The sequence below is a fragment of the Aulonocara sp. 'chitande type north' Nkhata Bay genome, linkage group LG18 (assembly GCF_057382095.1).
Source record: "Aulonocara sp. 'chitande type north' Nkhata Bay isolate Kocher_YH1m ecotype deep benthic linkage group LG18, A_spYH_male_GT1.1, whole genome shotgun sequence".
NCBI classification, from domain to species: Eukaryota; Metazoa; Chordata; class Actinopteri; order Cichliformes; family Cichlidae; genus Aulonocara; species Aulonocara sp. 'chitande type north' Nkhata Bay.
Genome location: NC_141361.1, coordinates 20,385,553 through 20,406,965, shown reverse-complemented (window position 1 = coordinate 20,406,965; position 21,413 = coordinate 20,385,553). Strand labels below are relative to the sequence as shown.

The 21,413-nt window shown below is 39.6% G+C and overlaps 1 protein-coding gene across 4 annotated transcripts in view; it reads right to left on the bottom strand.

Annotated features, from left to right (window-relative positions):
- tnr (tenascin R (restrictin, janusin)) overlaps positions 1 to 21,413 on the bottom strand; it is a 211,824-nt gene that overhangs the window by 135,763 nt on the left and 54,648 nt on the right. For all 4 annotated transcript variants that reach the window (XM_086273408.1, XM_086273406.1, XM_086273409.1 and 1 more), the window contains exon 2: positions 8,411 to 8,463. The gene's annotated coding sequence lies outside the window, so the exon portion shown is untranslated. The remainder of the gene's footprint in view (positions 1 to 8,410; positions 8,464 to 21,413) is intronic.

Below are 21,413 nucleotides of genomic sequence, written 5' to 3'. Positions count from 1 at the left end.
TGGGGCGATCGTGGCTCAAGAGTTGGGAGTTCGCTGTGGCGTGGGTGTGGTCCTTGGCCAGCTGCAGAGGAGGCGTGACGCAGTGAGCTCCCGGGTTTCGGCACCAGTGTAACGGTGGACCCAAGAAATACCAGCCGGAGCGACTTTTGACAGTGCAGAACTTTTTATTAAGCTCGGGTTGTAGTGGACACATATACTCCGCGCTCTCTTTCTCTGCTGTCACGTTCCGTCTCCGTCTGTCACTGCCAACACATAAAGAGACACAATCACTGTCAGATCCCAGCACACCTGTTCACCCCGCCCCTGCGCCGCCCCGGGAGCTCACTGCGTCACGCCTCCTCTGCAGCTGGCCAAGGACCACACCCACGCCACATTCGCCTTGTAATCGGAAGGTTGCCGGTTCGAGCCCCGGCTTGGACAGTCTCGGTCGTTGTGTCCTTGGGCAAGACACTTCACCCGTTGCCTACTGGGGGTGGTCAGAGGGCCCGGTGGCGCCAGTGTCCGGCAGCCTCGCTTCTGTCAGTGCGCCCCAGGGTGGCTGTGGCTACAATGTAGCTTGTGTTACGTTCCCCTGAGGGGTCTAGGCGGTGAGGGGGGAGTAACAAAAAGTGTCCAGGTCAGGTCAAGGAGGCAAAAGGGTTAAATCAAAGAGTTTTATTAAAGTAGCTCAACTAAAAGAGACAGACAAGCCGCTATCACCATTTAAGAAAACAAACAAAACTCAGGCGTGGTCAATAAAGTAAAACGTAAGCCAAAAAGAAAGAGAGCAGCTCACTAGCTGCAAACCACAATAACACAGCTCACTAGCTGTAACCACTCACAAACACACTCAGCTCACTAGCTGTAACCACACTCATGGCACTCAGGCCCAGAGCTCACCTTTCCCTGGGCTTAAATACTTTTAATTACTGATGTGAATCAGCTGTGTAACAGGGAAAGGTGGCACCTCAGGCAGAAGAGGTGGTGGGACACGCTCACACAGGCACCTTCAGGAGGAGGCCCTGCTAGGGCCGTAACACTTGCCATCACCAGTGTGTGAATGTGTGTGTGGATGGGTGGATGACTGGATATGTAAAGCGCTTTGGGGTCCTTAGGGACTAGTAAAGCGCTATATAAATACAGGCCATTTACCATTTACCAATAAGAAAGAAAAGTATGTCTTTGTGCCCCCTTTTCCCTGTTAATGCCCTATCGGCCCCCCTGGCTAAACTTTGCTAGATCCGCCCCTGCACAGTTACCAGCCGTCAGCTACGTAGAAAAAGATCCTCGAGTAGAAAGTAATATTAAATAAATTCTAACAACAGCTTATCAAGCTTAAACGTGCTGCTGTTGTTTATCCGCTGGTTTCCTCTTTCTGGTGCAAAGTGGGCCAAAAACAAACAAGAGAGACGGACTCGCGACAGAAAAGCCGATCAGCTGATCATTTAAGCAGTTTCATGATTGAAGTAGCAACAAGAAGAGGCAGTCGCTTGTTAAGCTTAACGCAGGAATGCTTTACAAACATTCAGAGATGGACTTACACACTTGCTTTACTTCTCTCGGGAATAACTTTGTCGGAGATGAAATGCCAGGTTGCTAGCGAAGCTCCAAATGCTATCCAGACCACCGACAGGTCCCGCATGCCACAGCCGCTCTATCACGTGATGCATACTGCTCCGACGTGCTAACGTTCTGAGGTGAGTTACGGCGTGTTGCAAGTTTTGTGAGGTGCTTTCGTGATATTTAATGGATCGGATTACATTTTTTATTTTTCTCCGATATCTGATCCAGTAATTTAGGTCAGTATCATACCGATACCTATACGTAATATCGGATCGGTCCATCTCTAGTAGTGACAGGAATATTCCCAAAGCTACAGTCAATTCTGCTACTGTTGTTTCTGCCACAATGGAGGACTGTTCCCATTCATCACGGTCTGTCGATGTACGTTTCAGACAACTAAAAATAAACATTTCCAATCTCTCGGTAATCAGGAACGTGATGTAGGTACACAGTGTAGAAAAGACACAAGGAGCACTGAACTAACACCGAAAATTACAAAAGACTGGCAGTCTCATTACCAAAGCAAACCACATTAGATACCCTTTGGAAGCCTGATACAGATGCTGCACTGTGTGGCCCTCTCGCTCTCAATAAGCCTTTCTATCCATCTTTCTTGCTGTTGATATGTCTCTTGCTTTCTTCGTCTGCCCTTTTGTTGCTATCGTTCTTTATACCCTTCCTCACTCTTTGTCCCTTTGCCTTTTGTAACTCTGTGTTTATTTTTCAGTCAACAGAGAGACTCTCTCTTTTCTGACCAGAAAGATATATTCAAATGGAAGTTGAAGAACAGAATGATGCATTATTCAAAACCCTTCACAGGAATAAGGGAACAATGATAGGCAAATTCCTATTAAAGTAGGCGATATCCTGGCAGGACAAAACCAAAGACCAAAGTAAAAAAAAAAGTAAGCAGCAGTACAACTCCAGAGGGGTGTTTATGTGCAAAAGAGACTGAGTCATTTTTGTCAGCAAGCCATCTCTTTTTAATTCCCAGTCATTAGAAGATTTAAGCTACCACAAGTCGTGCATATCAAGATGACAATGATAATCTTTCAAATCCACCATACAATATAGTGTGCACTGTGCACTAAGTCATGTGAAAAATCAAGAAACTGAATCCAGGACAGTGCCAACTTGGCGTAGAACACGTGGAGCCTTCTGGGTAAAAACATGACCACCAAATCCACCAGTCCTCCTTCAACAATGTACTGCAGGACTATACTGGTTGTTCTCTTACTTTACACCTTAGCTTTTTTACAGCTTACCATCACAGACTGATAGATTGACGCAACACTGTCAGAGTTGCAGGCTCAATTACTGTTGGTTGGTGTGGCAATCATCGGAGAAACAATAGCTATACTGGTGTGCATTTTAAAAAATTAGAATACCTACTAGCACTATGGGGGCCATGCAGCGTCTAATCAAGTAGTCACACACAAACACCAGATAGCATTTTACACTTTCATTAGTGCTAAACTGTAAGAGGGTTCTTAAAGTTTTGATGGCTGGCTGCTTTGGGAACAGTTAGTGACTGCCTGGCAACCACCGGTCACCAAGGAAAAACGAGTATTCCCCCAGTGAGTGGTTGCTCAATCCCCATGCACACATGCCTAGAGCTTGGTCACTGACCCCCTGATAAACACTGTTTGCTAAGGAAAAGTGCATATTTCTCAACAGGCTAATGAGTGAATGCTTGCTGGCACTTGTTGGAATTGGTCACAGAGAGGTATGCAGTGCTGCAGCTTCATTGTGGTTTGCATCACACTTCGTGGCTTGGTAGTTAGTTTACAGTTCAATTTTCTTATATACAGTAGTGCCACTTCACAGCACCAGTTGCTTTAAGGCGCTTTATACTGTAGGCCAAGAAACCCCAACAATCACATGACCCTTTATGAGTGAGCACTTGGCAACAATGGGAAGGAAAAACACCTTTTTAACAGGAAGAAATCTCCAGCAGATTCAGGCTCAGGGAGGGGCAGCCTGTCTCTGCTGTAGCAATATGCTAGCAGCTGACGCAATCGAGGGGAGATTTTTGGTGTAGCAACTTCTCTGTGACCAGTTTTTAAGCAATAGCCATTAACTTCTCACGTTTTTCTCCATCAACCAGGGGATAACCAATGTTACCAGGGGGGTAGGCCTTTTAACAGATGAGTTGTTTTAAATGTGTTTGTATCAGCTGAATTCATCAGTGTCAAAAACAAAAACATAATGTGAAGCACAACATTGTTTTCTCATGCTCACATGAAAATGATACACCTGGTCTATGGACTGTACTTTGTGAATCCTGGTATTAGAGGACTCAGTCAGTTTGCTGATCTATATAGTTTGTAAATAATGATGTAATTTTGCCAACTGTAAGAAGTTAAACAGCCAGGGGTTATGCCTACAACTTTATTTTGTATTTTAATGCTTACTTTGCACTCCTTTGTACTTGACATGCTGTCATCTCAACTTGCAATGCCAGCAGAATTCATTAATGGATAATTAAAGTAGTTATTGAACTGTGGCATCACCTAACATTTAGTTACTAAAAATATTGAAAGAGACTGCTGATATATTGTGGCACCCCTTCTGACCTTCTGACATGGTGATCTGTTTAGAATCACAGGGAGGCAAGTCTTGTGATTTTATCCAATGAGAACAAACAGTTTGCCAATAGCTTTTGGCTATCTCAATGTGCAAGTAAGCACGCTGTTTCCCCTTGCTTGATCGATGCTTCTCGATTAGGCTTCCGGGGCCAAAAGAAATGCAGCAACTTTCCTATTCCTCAGATACACAAGCCCATTCTCATTTAATCTACAGAAAAAATGCATGCACAGACACATTTGCATACCTCTTCCTCCGCACACATACCCGCAAACAGATAAACCGATGTCACAGACAAGCCCACTGACGTCATTCGTCCCCTGGTATTTAGCACAAACGTCAGATAGTGTAGAGTCCTGCTAAAAATCAATGAGCATTTGCAACAATCAATAGCTGGGTTCCTATGAGAAGTAATTAGAAAGGCAAACATGCAGTGCTGCCTTCCTGCTCACCCCCACTGTAGGCTCAAAACAGAGTTTTACAAAACAGTGATACTCGAACAAGTAAAATACACAGATTAAAGCACGAGTAACACACTGGTCCTCATCCAGTATGAAAATTGGTTTAAATTAAAGACTAGTTATCATAAAGAAAATGTTGAGTTTTTATGAACCTATTTGTTCATCTACAACAGCCTTTGGCTAAAAAACTTCAGTGTATTTAAGTACGTCTATTAGAATAAGTGACAAAATCACATAATAACTGAGTCTGACCGTGATGCCCAGCAGCTATTCACTTCACTGCTTTGAAAAGGATGTCATGACTGAAATCCTCTATCGAGTTCCTTTTGTACAAAATCTTACTTACAAAGGCTTTCATGTTACATGTCAAAGATTATACGTCCTTGAATGACCGCTCTGGTACTAATAAGATGTTAATTCCATACACCTGGCATGAGATCGTATTGACAGGTGTTAGAATGATCTTACCTGAAGTGCTTTATTACTGTGCCTTATATTAATCTCATATTAATCAAAACTGCCCATATAATCATATAGAGTAGTGTTAAGTGGACACAGGCCTGAATAATAAAGGCATTAGAATAGGTGTCCTCCAGTCGTAGACTCTCGCCCATGTTTGCCTGTAGAGCAGTAGATAAGAGGGAACCATCTTATCTAAGTTACTGAAATGCTGTTGTTTAGACTAGAATAGGGTGCCCGGTAATAAAACTGTCAGGTGCCCGTCACCATATTGAGATCCGCGGCAACGTGTCTTGCAGGACGCATCTCCCTTCTAGAAGTATTGTCAAAGTGAAAATAAAGTGTTAAATGGTCTACTGAGCAGTGTTTTGTCTTCCATCGGATGCCTCTGAGGAATCAAAAGAACTCAGTGTGACTTAAGGATTATATATACATACATACATATATATACATACATACATATATATACATACATACATATATATAATATACATATATATATATATATATATATATATATACATATATATATATACATATATATATATACATATATATATATATATGTCAACGGCATATGTAGGTCAACGGCTTGTCATTCCTAGTATCAGTAGTGTACTAATTCAGCAATGCAAGATTTCAATTATGGGCAGGTTCAACTCTAACCAATTTCTTTTCTTTTTTTTAACAATATGGTAAACTGACCTTTTAAATAAGCTATGAGGAAAGCTACAATGGTTTATTTAAGAGGGTAAAAGTTTGCTTCTGTGAAGCTTGAACAAAGGGATGATGGCAACAAGGTGTAGGCGAGGCTAGAGGAGGTGAAGGATGAGATGTCTCCTGCTGCCGAAGCTGCTGATGAGTCAGGACATGACAGCTCCCACTGCCTCATCTACAAGCTCAAGTTGGTTAAGAAGAGGCTCTTCAGCTACCAGTTAGCTAGCTTTATGGTTCTCAAACATTTTTCTTAGTTTGTATCAATATCAAACATTTTTCTCACCATTATTGCTTATAATAATGGTGTTAAAAGGTGCCTTTACTAAGGGCCGCAGTGGTAAATAATAATAGCATTGTGCAAAAGTCTTAAACCACCCCTCATTTCTTTTTTAACTCATCTCTGAAACATGTGCAAACATTAATAAAAACATAGTATATAATGCAAACATTTATTTGCATTATTCTAATAGAAAAAAAGTTTTTTAGCCTCTATAACATTTAGTTAAGAAAAAATATCTTTGAGTAACATTAAGAGCACGAAACTGTCTGCACATCAAAATGAAACTTGAAACTCACCCGATAACGGGTAATAGCTCCTTTACTTTGAGATGGGGTTCAAAGAAACTAAGTCTATTGTGCTACATTGTGTGAAACCTCTGATCCCGGAGTATCACTCCATAGCTCTGCAGGTATGTGGATTCCGGCATCAAAATGACGATGCACATTACATCCTCTGAAGGCAGAAATTGTCTCGTGGCAAATGGATACATCAGCCTCTTTTTACACTTTATAAAGATACATGCTTTTTTTCACACCCCAGTGGAAATTCTCTCCCTTCAGCATCAACTTTTCATCTTCTTGAAACTTGTTTTAATATGCGTGTTCTTTTAAAGCTGCAAAACACGCCTGTCTATTCAGGTGGAGTGCTACTTGGAGTGTTCGGGGGGCGAGCTGTGCAGATCACAGCCACAACCGGGTGAGACGAACTTTAATAAGAATGTAAAATGATCTGTGAGTTAGATTAAAACCTTGGATTATGGATTTTGGCTCAGGACTTTGACACACGATGTACAAAACGCATATTAAAAGCATAACTTCTGATTATTGCTGTGTGGGAAAACTGGCTAAGCCATGTTTGTAATATATAGATAAATAGCACTTCTCCATAGAGTAATCAAATGAGAGATTTGTCTCATTTTAGTTGGCAAACACTGATTGCTTCCTTTTCACTGTATTCCTTCTGCTGACTGACGATGAGGAGAGGATAATATGAAAACAGCAAAAAGAATGAGAAGCATAACAGACAGATGACAGGACAGTATCATATAGATAGACAAGGCACAGATATAATACAGTATGTCACAGTTGAAAAAGGAGCCTTTATCACATAATAGAAATAGACGCTATCAGAGCAGGGTTGGCCAATTTTCAAAATTGAAGTTTTACCAACATATAATCTACCATATGACTCCTTCATCAACACCAAGACCCTTTTCCTTCAAGATTTTACTCCTGCTGCTGAAAAATAAATAATAAATAAAAGAAATAAATAAGAAAGCTGAATGAGAAAATTGCAGTCATATTGTGAAAGGCAGCCTACTCACCTGACTGAAACCTTTTGCAAGACTGCGGTGCCTCACAGCTTGTTTTCATTTTACACTGAAATATCATAATAATACTGCAATTATCAGATGGAACTCTAAAGATTTTTTGACTGGGCTGAGCCCCCAACGGATCCTAACAACACCTCTTGCTCTTGATGCATGTGTTGTATTAGTGGCTGTGATGCCGGTGTTTATGAGGCATCGCTGCGGGGCGGGTGTTTACGTGGCAGGGAGGGACACTCTGCAGTATACCCAGTACAGTAAACTGTCGTGTTTTCACAAATACCAATGTGAAGTAGCTTCATTTTGGCAATGCTGAGAGGAAAGGTCATTCTTCACTTTTTAGCTTTTATTTCTCAAAATAGTGAATCATCTTTTCATCTGCCGGTTATACCCTGCATTAACAGTATCATATATTGTTGTTTGTTAGACAAATGACAAACTGAGTTCACATTTTTATGTCCAAATTTGAGCCGGCACACTTGAGTTCAGATAAATTAATCAAGTAATTTTTCTGTTCAGGAATGTAAGTTAACGACTGTATAATAATAATAATACAATAATAATTCATGTATAAATACATTTTTGCATTAAAAATATCATACTGATTGAAGATTAAGGAGCCTGCACACACTGGTGGATCAGCAATTATTAAAAAATATTTTGGTAATTATCAATACTGTTAATTTAGAGTAGCTGTGGCATAAACATTAGACTGGGTGGTGATTGAATAAATTTGTTAAGCACTGTTGTGCTATTGTCCTATTGTACTATGTTCATCATGTTGCTGCACACCTTGCTGTAGCTGGCCAGAGAGTGAACTGTAAAGCCAAAGTATGTCTAGAACGTTGACGTATACAGCACACAACTTTTGGAAAACCCTCCAAAGTTTGCACCTCGGTTTTCATTGCATTTGTGAATGCATTTTATATCTTTTATTTGAAGTCGTTTTACATAAGCAGTAGAGGAAAAAAACAACAACAGAGAGAACCACACACACACAAACACATGCCGTAGCATTCGTTTGAAGTTCCAACTCACCTGGAAAGCACAAACTGGACTTGATTGTTTTAGTGTTGGTCCCTGGGATGATGCTGTCAAGAGAAAAAGAGAGAGGTTGTAAATTACTTAAACATACCATAAAATACATATATTTTTTCTTTTTGTCCCTTCTTTGGTATTCTTCAAATCCATTCGATCTGGCAATTATAGAAGCATACAGATTTCCTCTCCTCAGTGAGCCCGCTATCTATTGTTAAAAGTCTATCTATGTCAAAATGTTCGACAGAAGAAAACAACAGAATAAAGGACCAAAGATCTAGAGCAGGGGTCTCCAACTCCAGGCCTCGAGGGCCGGTGTCCTGCAGGTTTTAAATATCACCCTGGGTCAACACACCTGAATCAAATGATTAGTTCATTACCAGGCCTCTGGAGAACTACAAGACATGTTGAGGAGGTAATTTAGCCATTTGAATCAGCTGTGTTGGATCAAGGACGCATCTAAAACCTGCAGGACACCGGCCCTCGAGGCCTGGAGTTGGAGACCCCTGATCTAGAGTTTGAGATCTAACTGAAATGAATTGGGATTTATTGTCCATCTCCATTTTTTAATAAATAGGTCGGCTTATACTTCAAGAGTCTGTGATTTGTCTTTATACATCGTGTAATGTCCACACGGTGCCTGGTCAGTGTGTACTGTGTAAGAATACTACAGCATTACCTGCTTATATGAAACAAGATGGAACAAAAACAGCATGGTCAAGAGTTAATTAGAATTTTTAATAGTTCTGAGAGACAGTAAAAGTTTTACACTTGAGAGACGAGACAGCACTTGATGCTCGCTCTTGACACACTTAGTGGATGCAGGTATTGTTTACGTACGTGTGCCTGGTGAAGTACAACAGGATGTAACCTTTCCTGTTGCATAAGGCACTCGTCTCATGAGCTCCTCTCATGATACTAATTATCCTGCTATATTGTTCCAAGCACTTAGACTAACAATCAGTTTTTGGTCAAGTTCAAGTGTTTATTAAATATAAAGTTAAGGTGCTTTTGTGTGCACTTACAGAGGCATGCACATAAAAACATACACACACATGCACAGCTGCTATCCAACCCCCCGAGGGGTTTCAGCTGAACCGGAGGTCACTCTGCAAAGCTCCATACTCCCATTCAATCTGTCTCAATGCACACAAATAAACATGAAAATTGAACAGTCACAAGGACAGAGAGAAAATGGCACAAAAGCAGATACTTTGGTGAAATAAACTAATAATTTACACTGATGTTAGAAAGATGAAATTTGTCTAAGCTCAGTGCTGAGCTAACACGCTTAAAGACTTGGGGCGGGGAAAAATATAATATACAGATACATTTCAATTGGAAATAACTGGCTCCAAATTAGAAAATAAATATCAAGGCAGCACACAAAGTGTTCCATATTGAGCATATTTGATTTTTCTAACACTCTCAACAGAAGCTGGGCAGGCAAGGCGGGGACGAAAAATAAAAATGATTTAAAACGAGTCAAAGTTGTGGAGACGGGCTCTGATTGTTTTCGAAAATCACGGTGTTTCAGAGTTTGTCCCGCTCTCATCTCCCTCACTGAATGACACCTCGCATTTTACCAGCTGACGAGGACAAAAAGGTAATGTTAATTCAATTAAACTCAACTGAAAAAATAATAGGATCACTTGCAATGACTTAAGCTTAAAAGGAGCTAGACTATTTTTGGATACTGGCTCAGTTTTCATTCATTTTGAGTCCAAGTGTTGTACCTAATCATTTTCAGAGAAATGTTTTGTTTGTTTGTTTGTTTGTTAGGTCTCTTAACGATGACCTTTGATTTATTCAAGCACAGAAAAGGCATCGACCTTAAGAAATGAACCAGTGTCGTGTCTTAGCAAGGAACCAAATTTAAAGTGTCTTTAGGCACTTTGTCACTAACAGCCTGTTTCAAAAACACATCATTTGTTCCCATTTCTTTAGTTCGTTCTACAAAAAATACCATCGATAACACAGTTTGACTGACACATAATAGTATTTTTGCACTAACAAAGATCTCAGTGAAAGTGTGGCTGTAAAAAAGCTTTCTAAAGGAAGGAAAACACGGAGAAAAGGCTAAAGTATGACAAATTACACGAGTACTTGACTGAAAATTAGTGGCAACAGGTCTTGTGAAGAATCAAAATTTGACATTTTTGGCTCAAAACAGAGTACCATCAGATTTAATCCACCATGCAATACCACCTGGAAAGCATCTGATTGGCCTAATTTTTCAGAGTGACAATGCTCCCAAAACAGCATGGAAAGAAGGTTATATTCCAGCTATGATCCAACCTTAAACTACATCGGGGTGCATCTGCTCTTCCAAATGTTCTGAGTCCAGCAAACCATTTACAGGAAGTGATTTTATTTTGTTTAGGTAAAGAACCCTTAAAATATCTCAGGGAGACATAAATAAGGACATATGCAGATGGTGAATATAAATTATAAATTCACTTGCGCTCAGAGTGTAGGAGAGGGGGGATATCTGACACATATCCAGCTACATCTGCTGCTGCAGCTGACTGAGCCTTTGGTGAGAAAACGAGGCAATGTGTGCGTGTGTGTGTGTGTACTCATGTTGTGAAGAAATAGATTTGTTTACAAATTTCCATAGTGGTGGTCCACAAAAGCAATTCTCCGCAGAGAATCGGTAGTTTTTGTTAATAGTAATGTTTGATTTGGGTTTGTGGTCAGGTTAGACTCAGGTTAAGGCAAGCAGCAGCCATAGTTAATATTACTGTAGGCCAGTGAGAAGTTAATGTAAGTCAGTGTAATGTCTCCTCAAGTGATGGAAATAATTCTGTGAGTGTGTGTGTGCTGTCACTTTATCACTTCATTAATTCCTGGGGACATCCAACAGCTTGAGGGAGCAAGTGACAGAACAAGAAAGGAAGACGAGAGAAGCGTGTGGGAGGTGAGACAAAGGCAAGAAGAAAAAAAAAATCGCAGTGGTAAAGCGGGGAAGATGATTGGCTGATTTTCGCACCAGCTAAGTCCCTGAAAACAGAAAAACACAGTGATATGCTGGAACCAAGAGAATCCTTTGGCTCCTCACCAGGACTGAAATCTGGCACTGGAAGCAGACAGCAGCTGCTACATGCACTACACTTAACACATCTTTGTCAGTACAGTATACACACTGAAGAAGAAAACTTATGAATTTTGCAATCACTTACTCAAACAGAAACCCATTACCACAGTGAGTGCACTAACACCATTCTGCGTACCTCTTGCACTGTTCCTTATTTTCTGTCCACAATGGTGAATGCTCATATTGGTCTTATTAAAAATCCTAAAAATGTTAGAAACAGTAATAAAATGTCTGCTTCACCGGGTCACAAAGCTCAGATCATCTCAAGTTGGTTGGTCTCAGTCCAAGAAAGCACCACGATGTAGTAGAACAGGAAATTTGCACTATGGATGTGTAGCTGATAAATTTGCACGAAGAATCAAAGACGTTCCGAAAGCAAACGGAGGACCAACCCGGTACTAGCAAGGTATAATTAAAGAAGTGCCAATGATTGTACATTCAATCTCCATCAGAATTAGTTATTATCCTTTCAAGGGAGATATAGGCCCACAAATTACTCTTTTTCTTTTTCTTTTTTTCCCTCCCTCCAAGACATCTACAGGAAGCGGTGCCTGAGGAAAGTGGGGAGGATCATCAAGGACTCCAGTCACGCCAGCCATAAACTGTTCAGACTGCTTCCATCAGGAAGGAGGTTCTGCAGCATCCGGTCCCGTACCAGCAGACTGAGAGACAGCTTTTTCCATCAGGCCATCAGACTGCTGAACACGTCATAGACACCTCAGCTTCACTACTGGAACTTCAACATTATGCACTCCACACTGTATATAAATGCCACTTGTTTTGCACATATTCAACTCTGTATATTTTATATATTTTATTATTATTATTATTATTTTATTTTATTTTTTTACTATTTAATTTGTAAAAATGTGTATACACACACACACACACACACACACACACACACACGTAGGAAAATATTTAGTATACACATCCAGAAATGCATACACTATTATATATTGTACATATATTTATTAGTTTCAGGTTGGCCATTCTTGTATTTTGCTCGTTTGTGTTGTTGTGTTTGCACATCTCTGTTGCTTGTGGGGCTCGCACACAAGAATTTCACTCTCATGTGCTGTGCCAGTGTGCCTGCACATGTGATGTGACAATAAAAAAAAAAAAAAAAGTGATTTAGACATAATACTAATACTCACTGCACACCCATCAGCTGTACAATTTATTGTCTAACAATATAATAACTCTGTGCCCTTGACAAGTAGCTGAAAAGTTAAAAGCAATTTAAGAATCACTTATTTTGGGCATATTTTCAGTTGTTTCATTTAAAATACTCTGATGGCTGATAAATTCATAAATCACTCCTCTTTTTTTAATGGGAAAATAAAAAGCCTGACAGCAACCCTTTCCTCTGTGTTTCTGTTGCATTTTTAAACCTTCCTCATCTTTCTTAGTCATTATTTCATCCACCCTGTTCCCTTTTCCCCTTCTCACTAAGGTGACATAGTGCAGTCGAAATGTCACAGGAGCTAAAAGTATTGCACTATGAATATTTCCCCGGCCGGCTCCAGACCTTCTGTCAGGCGACAAACTTCTCGGCTATTTGTCCTCATTATAGAACAGCCTCCGACTGCCCACCTTAATTCCCTTTCCCGTTCCTCAAGGGGCTCTTTTCCACCCCTGCTTGGCATGAGTCATTTTTACGACCACCATTTTGGCTCCCATCGGCCCTCGCCATCTACAGTTAAACCCAGCTTGGCAAGTAAATCTGCAGCTTTAATTAAAATAGCTTCTTTTGTAGCACTTTCCATCCCTCTGTCCTCTTATCCCTGGTGACATAATGGTGCTGGGAACTTCCCTCTACAGAGCTGATTCAGAAGAACTAGCACTTGAAATAATGGAGGTGTGCTGCTTTATGATGAGTTAGCAAGATGAGTGAGCAGTATCTCATTTTATCTCCTCATCTTCTTCCTTTGACCTGACTTTCTGAGCAAAGGAAAATTAGAAAGGTCAGGAGCAGAGGCTATATCGATAAGAAGAGTCAAGATAATAGAAATGTGAAATATGCAACAGAAATCAATGAGGCAAAATCAGCATGGGGTACTTTTTCAATCAGAACAAGCTTTCCGTGCCTTCAAGGTCAGTCTTTCTTGAGGAAACAACGATTTTTGAAGCCAAATCAATGAGACTCATTCAAGCCGTTTTCCCACAATATTGTTGAGGGACTGACTTTGTTGCCATTGATTAGCTGATTTATCGCCTGAATCTATTGTGGGCTCACAATAAATGCAGATCCGCTCACAAGAGTAGCAAAGTGTTTTACAAATATGCTGGAAGAGCTTACAGCTGTAACTTCGCTGTGAGAACAAGAGTAACTACACAAAAGCATTGTGTAGTAATGACCACAGTGGAGCTGCAGGTCAGTGGAGATGCACACTGGCCCAAAAAGGCATTTCCTCAACACAAAATTATTGCAAAAAAAATGACAAATACATTTTCATGAACACTTCAAAGACCCTGAAATGACTCCCATTATCACGATTTGATCCACAGTGTTCATCCAAACCTGAAGTCTCAGCTCCATCAGTGACTCATCAAGTCATTCGGGATATGTGTGTATATTAGGGGTGGGGGAAAAAATCGATACTGTGTAGTATCGTGATATTTTGTTTGCTAATAATATATCGATACAGGGACAGCAGAAATCGATATTTTGTTACAAAAAGGTTTTTGTGCTCTGACTTTCAGAGCATGTTGATCCTTTTTCTGAGCAAGAATCCTGACATTCCTTCACTGTCCAAATGTGTTTAACTTTTTTTTGGCAGCAATAAACATGACAGTTTACTTATTTTAATTTAAGACATGTTTTATTTTAATTAAGTTTAAAACTTTTTTATTTAATGTAAAATTAGATTTTGTTTTAATTTACTTTCAAATTCTTCAGTTGCTGAATGGGCTGCATAGTTTTCACAAATTGCATAGTTCAGAATAGCTATAATTGTACCAGATGGTTGCATTCAGTTAAGTTGGACTAGACTGTAATACAAACCGTTCAGTTTGTCAACAATAAAACTGACTGAAATGAGAGAAAGACTGAGTGTGAGACTTTGATATTAGATAAAATGAATATTGATAAAGTTTACCTTTATGTACAGAATCTGAATATCGCAAAATATTTTACAAAATTGCAATAATATCATATCGTGCGTTAAGTATTGTGATAATATCGTATCGTGGGATGTATGGTGATTCCCACCTCTAGTGTATATGTGTTCTAAACACGGATGTCGAGAAAACCTGCAGTAATGAGGTTTTTGTCATATGTGCCCACCACACATCCTACAAGTCCTATTGCACAAGTCCATTTACCATCCCACATTCTCTCCTTATCTTCTCCTTTTTTCACTTTTTTCCGTGTTGCTCATCTTCTTTTCCTATTTTTCGCTCATCTTTCTTCCACTCATAAAGCACGCTCTAGATGCACTAATAACATAACCCTCCCTGCGTCTTCTTTACTCTCTCTCTCTTATTTCCTCTCCTTTCTTATCTTCACCCCTGAAGGGGATGTCTGTCTCCTAACCAGCTGAAGCAATGCTTCCGCTGGTCTGCGCCTGGCCCCTATTACCAGAGCATGACAAGGAGCTGCAGTGTCGACTTGTCAGCCTAATAAACATCCTTTATGGCACCCGCCTGGGTGTGTTTTGAGGGGAGTCAGCCAGCCACCAAGCAGTGGACCATTGATTTTATGGATGGCACACAGTGCTTACACTTCTACCCGTCTATTATGCAGTGGACAGGCTGCAATTGTTTTGCCATGCACAGCCATACTTATGACACTCATACTGCCAGAGGCTTTCTATTTAGTTTCAGACATGGTTACTGAGCAAGAGGCAGAAGAGAAAGACAGAATTAAAGAAACCAACACAGGTCAAGTATGGCAGGACTCAGGGCAGATGTACATTTAATCACAGGCTGCTTTATCACACCTTTTGCACAAGACCTTCTATACCCTTTGCGCAGCAGGTCAAGGTCAATAAAGCTTTTATATTTTCTCTTTGTCTCCAACTTCTTTTCTTCTTTTCCATAGCACGGCAAAGGTTAGAAGTCGCTCAGCTGCTGAACAAGCTATTCAGCTAATTTCCTCCTCGGCCAGCCCGAGTATCTGACAGCATTAACTGTTCCAGGTGCAAATTCACTGGAACAAAAAGGAAAAGTTAAAAAACAAAACCTAAACAACAGAACAGCACCTCTCTGAATAAGCTGTGAGTTCAGTACCACGGACAGCAACTTTTCTTGCCCACCAATTAAGTAGCAGAAGTGAAGGCAGTGAGCCGAAAGCAAAATGCGTCTCTTTAACCTTTGTCCTCTAGCACGTTATAAATATTCAGAGCATTCGGATATGTCAGCTTAGCAAGCAAGCAGCGTAGGCTAAAAGCTCATTAATATCAAACGTAGCCATGGAAAAATGATAAAATATTAATCGAATGCTTGACATAGAATAAGTATGCGGTTTTGTTTTGAATGATTTAGTGGTTGTTTCCCATTTATAGATTACATGTCAAGTCTTTTTTTTAATTGTTATTGCTTTTGATAATATGTAAAGTCCCTCGCTTTTCTGAATGTTAATAAAGCCAGTTTACTGACCTGTGATCACTGACAAACAGGTCAGTTGGTCACCTGAATGATAAATAATTTAATTCTACCTTAAAGACACACAAGTGATATATACAGATACAAGAGCTAAGGATCAAGGAAAGCACTTAGTGTAATCGTGAGCCTATCTTGCACAAGTGGGGGAAGGTCAAATTCAGACTAATGCACCTTTGATTGTATTTGCTATTTGTTGAACTGGTCGTGTGTCATGATACAATGAAATAAGCAATGCCGAGGAAGAAACAACCTTAGAGAGCTTTGAGAAGCAACAGCACTAAGGCAGGAAAAGCTGCCAACCCGTAAAGCTGTCATAGCGACCTTCACTTACCCCTAGTATTGATGGTCCAATCATACAGAGAATATGAATAAGTACCTTCAGGGATTACTTAAAATGAGGCATATTTCTTGGATATGTCTAAAGAAAGAAGAATAAATCATGCGGTGGCTTTACGGCATCGCCCAGAGAGCTGAAGAAGATGAATTTCAAAAACATGTTTTCCTCACTCTTTCCAGCTGTTGTGGTCAGAATAGTGATAATGACACTTTACTGATTAAACAAACATTTTACAAACACTTTAAGAGAATACATTTTGACTGTACACATTTTTTTCTTATTTGCTGACAAACAAGGGAAGTCCTATTATTTGTTACATTACAGCATTTCAACTACTAGTGGCATAATACTGTTTGGCCTGTGCATACTGGTGGGAAACTGGTATACTTAACTATACTGAGAAAAATCAGGAGAGTGTAGATGTTAAAATGTTTAATTTTAGCCTGTTGCTAAGTGGTTGCTAGGCAACCTGATGGCATCAAGCACAGTTCAAAATTTGTGGATATAAATGAGCTGTTAGTGTCATTGAATTTAAAATGATAGGATGTCTTTTTAAGGTGGTGCATAAATGCTAAAAATGTGTCACTTTAGCCTGTTGCTAAGTGGCTGCTAGGCAACATCATCACATTATAAGAACCTTTGGATTTGGATAAGAACCTTCAGTGGCCTAAGATGTACTGGTGTGCCATGTTTGGTCTAACAAACAAATAAACAAACACAGGCTGGCAGACAAAGGTTTCTTGCAGTATAATATTAAGATAGATATTATCTCCAGCAAATGTGCTGCTACGAATCTTGGAAAAAACAAAATAATGCCAACACTTCTCAATTGTGGGATCCCTGAGTGAGGTTCAGACCCCAGATAAACTGAATATAGTCCAACATTTTACTATAGATGTTTTAAGTGTGTAAGAAATTGTGAAATATACCATGCATGTTGTTTTTATTAAAAATAATCTATTAATCTAATAAGATCTACTTTTAAAATATTTTATTTTTATTAAAAATATTTTTTTAAGTTGTTCTACCTTTAAAAACAAAGTAGCAGAAAATAAAGACACTGTGTTAAATATCATAAAGAGCTATTATGCTGCTCTATCTACTTTCTGACATTTCGCTGACGCCTGTTTCGTTGTCGTCCTATACACCATGTGCCCTGCTGACTGAAACCTGCATTTATTCACATATTTTGTTTTGTTTTTTAAGCTCTACTGGTTATTTGATTAAAATAAACTATTGATGTAAAAGAAAGTGCAGCTGTAGTCTATTGGATTTTCTCATTAAAAACATTTGTTTTTAACTATAATGGTCAAAATGTAGTAATAAGCATATCTTTTTTTTCTCTTTCGTTTCTTTTTTTAAGCCAGGAAGTCATGCTGCATTAGACTGTCTGCCCACTAGTGTAGGAAAGCATTACAGCCAGTGGCTCTGCTCTCTCTCCCTCTTTGTTCAGCTTTTCTATTCATCTTCTTTAGCTTTCCCCACTATAAATAGAAGGAAGTGTCCATTACTGTTGCTGGACTCCTAAAAGACCCCGTTGTACTTTCCAATCTCTCTGTGCCCGGTTGTAACTCTGCTTTCAGACACTGGACGTACCAAACACAGTGGAGCATTCTACCTTTTCTTGTTGGCTAAAGTTATCCGATGAAGAGCATGTTTAAGGTTTTAATTTTAACACCTGATAAATAATCATAGGCTATAGTTAAACTGTAAAACTTTCAAAATATGTTTCACTGATACTGTGCTTTATATCTTGTGTGTAAACATAATAACTGAGACATTTGTTTGGATTTTATAGCCTTTCTGGAGGTGGAAGACTGATTTTTCTTTTATTTATAGAGGCATTATTATAAAGACAAGCTGGCGCAGTATACCTAAAAACCATCTGATTCATCTCTGACACAAAAAGGATCTCTTTATGACTCAGAAAATGAGCTTTGATTTTCTAATATTAAAGAAAAGATCAGACCATGACAGCAATGGCCTTACATTAGTGCTCCAAAAAAAAAAAAAAGGAAAAAGGCTGAAATGGAAAAAATGAAATTCTTTGTAGGCTGCAGAGCATATTCCTCATCTAATTGAACAGCTCTGAACATGTTGATGCATTATCTATTATTACAAGGCGCACGAGCTGAATGTGAGTGGATAAATAAAACACAAAAGTCAGTAAAAAGGCTGATGCATTATATGTCACGCAACAAATGCAGGGACAGTAGGAAGATTTCACACACGCAAATAATCATGCAAATTCTTTGTGTACTGTAAATTTGTATTGCAATAGTGTCGTCAGTGTCCACGGGAAAGAAAAAAAATGTGACAGTTTGGTAATCACAGTGACAGGAGCAGGATATTGGATTTTACCTGCTATGTCCAGGAAATGACACATTTATCTATTCAGTATGTTAAGAGATAAATGTACACATGTGCTGTACTCATGCACTGAATAAATGTCTAACGCACAAGAAACACACTCACTTAGATGCACGTGAAATGCGCCGCCCCACTGAGGCCGCCACGAGTGCAGGGGTGCTCGCTCACTCATCAGCTCAGAAGTGAAACAAAGAATTGCTGTCAGGAAAAGGCACAGCACAGCAGGGATGCGGGGTGGGGGCACATCACTTGAATGCTGGACAGGTTTCTATCGATTCTGTCAGGTACACAGCAGCGTCGGCAACTGAGTTCATTTTTGTTAAAATAAAGAAACAAAATCTCATGTTTTTCCTTTTATTTGTGTCTTTTGTGCGAAGAACAAATGCGGAGGTGTTAGATAACCCATGAAAGCTCCCAACCTCTGACAGGTTTGCCAGTTCGTTTGATCAGGCAGCCCTTTGGTCAGATGACTGACTGAACAATTGCTACCACTTCAGAGTCCATACCAGTCTCCTATAGGAATACAGATACGTGTTTTTTTTAATAGATGCAACGATCAACTGGCTGATTATCAAAATCAAATTAGTTTCAGCTGATCAAACACAACAGGTTGGTGCTTTAGCCTGAGTGCACATTTCTAGAAACATAACTGCATGTAGTGATAAGCACTGTAAACATGCAGATGATTACAAACACAGCAAAGTGATCTGCATAAAGATCAGCTATCTAAATGAAATATGTGCCAAGCTCGCGCTGTAGCATGTTGCATTCTCCTCCTTTTCATAAAACAATCTGAGCACACACTCATTTGATTCTTCAGTGCAATTTAGTAAAGTGTAACTGCCGTTAGACTTTTATTGGCTTCAACGCCGACAAGATCAGCTCAGCTCAGAGAACACAGGGAAGCTCAACACAGCATGTTAACACCACCAACAACTAAAGGTGTAATTACAGCGCAAACGCTACTTTCCACCTTTTGGAATAAGGCTGAGCTGTATTCACAAGGGGTCTCCACAGTGAGTTGCCCCACATATTTGATATCACAGATTTTTTTATGCTCTCCTAGAAGTGAACTGGAAATCTTTAACTTGTTAGGAAAATGTGTAAAAAATTACACTATGGAGCTGCTGTAATTACGCTGTGCAGATGCATAAAGCTAGATAAAGTGTTATATGTTGTTTGCAGTTGAATGTAATTGGGCAGGAAAGCTCTGTTAAGTAACCGGATACTGACATGGACTAAATGTAAGAGTCACTAACAGAGGTGGCAAAAATACACTTTTTTTTTTTTTTTAACTTAAGTAGAAGTACAGATGCCTGTGTTTAGAATACTCCAGGTCAGCTGACCTGCTGGTTCTTCTGGATTTCCACAACTGATTTCAACAAGATGTCAGCAGATGTTTCAAAGCTATCTTGGCTGTTGGCTACTGTATATTGTCTTTATACTAAACAGTATACAGTTGGTATAAAGGTGGACTTCAGTGAATTAATCTACCCATCATCATCTTAAATGCGAATTAGTCTACTACAGTTTATGTAAACCAGCACCGACACAGCAACTGTGCGCCAGTCCAATACAGTGCTTTAGAATAAATTCACCACAGTAGCTAACCTTGTATTTTAATGCGACATTTGAATAACACAAAATTAGCATAGCTTGTTTTGCAGGAATATCATATATGTAATTAAAAATTATGACATTATATGTAATCGTTAAGTCTGCAGTTTATTAAGTGTCACTAAGCAATCCTTACCTTTAAATACAACATCTCTTCTTCCTGTCCCGTCTATCCTCCTATGTCTTTCTCCATTTTAGACTGAAGTTATCTCATACTCTTTTCTCTCCCTGTGAAATACAGCAGCTGGACCATGCTTACCTCCCATCCAATGTGGACGCGGATCAGCTGGAGGCACACCCTTTATGCATTCTCCTCTTCTGTAGCGGTAGCTAGATGCTAGATACACCAATGGTATCAATATGAAGCTCCTATAGGGCTGCCGCAAACGATTATTTTGATAGTCAACTAGTCACCGATTATTTTTGCGATTAGTCGACTAATCAGATCATGCATCCATTGAATGTATAACGTACAGCTTGCACCAGCATGCATCTGCTCCTATATAACTATCATTAGCTTACAGCTTTAAGTGTTTAAGGTATGTGCTAACTAAAAATAAAGACAAGATGATATTTTATAAAATTTTAATGAAATTTGCAGATTGTTTCGGTGAAGTTTAATAAACTCAGCCGTCTGCTCCTTGCTATCTAAAATATAACAGGACACCGGAGTATATTCTCGAGTATCTCACACTTCTGATACTCAGTTGTCTGCTTGACGTTTATTCAGCTGTGTAAAAACTATAACTTTAATCTCAGCCAAACCGATTTACTCAGGAACAAATAAAATACTGAAAAAAGCCAAACAATAACATTTTTAAGTTATCTAAGTGACTTATATATCATGTTTAACCTGAGTAGCGAAAGACGGCGGTGGGTTTGAAAATGATTTGCCGGGAGTCCGGTGTTCTCACCGGCTCTAGTGAGCCTCGAACCCCGGCTAGCTATCGAGCTAGTGGGTAACAGACATCTCC